Source organism: Lycium ferocissimum, chromosome 4 (genome assembly GCF_029784015.1).
Source record: "Lycium ferocissimum isolate CSIRO_LF1 chromosome 4, AGI_CSIRO_Lferr_CH_V1, whole genome shotgun sequence".
Classification (NCBI taxonomy): Eukaryota; Viridiplantae; Streptophyta; class Magnoliopsida; order Solanales; family Solanaceae; genus Lycium; species Lycium ferocissimum.
In genome coordinates, this window is record NC_081345.1 from 23,395,445 (window position 1) to 23,397,056 (window position 1,612).

A 1,612-nucleotide genomic window follows, 5' to 3' on the forward strand; every position below is an offset into this window, starting at 1 on the left:
ACTAACTTTATCTCCGTAAATAAACTGAAATTAATATTAATAAGGAGAGATTCATAGCTTTTCTTTGTTAGAAAAATAATATCTCCAATATCCACCTTGAATTCAAGCCAAAATACACCGCAAAACGATACTATAAGCGCTACTACACGTTGCCTGGACCTCGATTAATATTCCGTCACCTGAAATATAATTACTCAAAATCCTCACTTTTATGAGGTAAATAGGCTCTCTTTGCTTGCTGATTTTTCTGGAAATTTTCAGAAAATTTTGATGGAGAAAAATGGGGTTTTTAACTCTTTTATAGGTGCTAAAGTCGATGCACTGTAGCACCACTGTAGGAGCACTGTAGCAATACTGTAGCAATACTGTAGCAATACTGTAGCAGCGTTGTTTCTGCTCTGTCAGCTGAATTTGCAACGTCCATAATTCTCTACTCCGATGTCCTATCGACGAGTGGTTTGTTGCGTTGGAAACTAGACTCGACGAACTTCATTTTACCCTTTTAAAACACCTTAAAACTCCTCATATACTAGGAGATATGCCCCTCCAAAGTTGACTAAAAATCTACCCAAAATCCTGCCAACATTTCTCAAATTTTCGTCAAACTTATTTTCTTCAATTTGCTTGATCTCGAAATCTTCCGAAACTCTCCATACATGATATTTATCACTAATCATACTTGATAATGATCATGTTCTTTTGTTTCAAGATTGTCCTTCTCGGTTACGACTTACGAGATCGTAATTCATCCTTTATTCAATTGTCACGTACTTTCCATGACTTATACCTTCCAACTTCATGGACGTCTCCAATGCTCCATTAAAATGGTGAAGTACGTGATATGCTCATGCTCTGAAGGTGCGGGGTGTAACAGGTGGATGGTAATTGCTAATTGTGGTGGTCGGGAAAGGATAGTGGTGACTGGAGATATATAGTGTGACTGATGGTGATGATTGTCGGGAGTGATTGGTGGTTATTGTGGTAATGATGGTTGATGGTAATGATCGTAAATGGTGAATAGTGGTCGTGACGGTTGCTTGTAGTGATTGACAGTGGTAGTGGTTGTGACTAAGGATGGTAATTGTGGGTGGTGGGCAATGATAGTTGATAATGATGAGTGAAGATGATTATTGGCAATAACAGGCAGTGTTAGTATGAGTGGTAAATAGATGAAATTAGTGAACTGTCATCTTTTGTAGAAATCCTTAAATAGAAGACATCTTAATGATCATATTGATTGAGACCCGTTAAGTGGTTGCAGTATACATAAAGAAACAAACTTTTTATATATTTTTAAAAAAATTGACCATTTCTCGATTTGTGTGTCATCCTTGCATCCGCAGGGGCCATGCTAATTAATTTTCTCTCCATCGTTCTAATTTTATCAGATGTCCTCGAAGGAACTAAAGAAACACATTTAATAACTAAGGTCCGAATAATTCAGATTCAGACATAGAAAACAAGCAAATTTAATGATTGAGATTAATACTATTAAGTGGCCCTAGTGTTAGACACTATATATATTCTTAACAAATTAAATTTAACGCCTTATAATAGAGACACTTTAAAATTCATTTTACATTTTGAATTTATTTTTTCTTTTCTTCCTATC

General features: G+C 35.7%; 1 pseudogene; it reads right to left on the reverse strand.

The window, feature by feature from the left end:
• Positions 1-1,295: 1,295 nt before the first annotated feature.
• LOC132054986 (U6 spliceosomal RNA) lies at positions 1,296-1,404 on the reverse strand (annotated as a pseudogene).
• Positions 1,405-1,612: the final 208 nt, after the last annotated feature.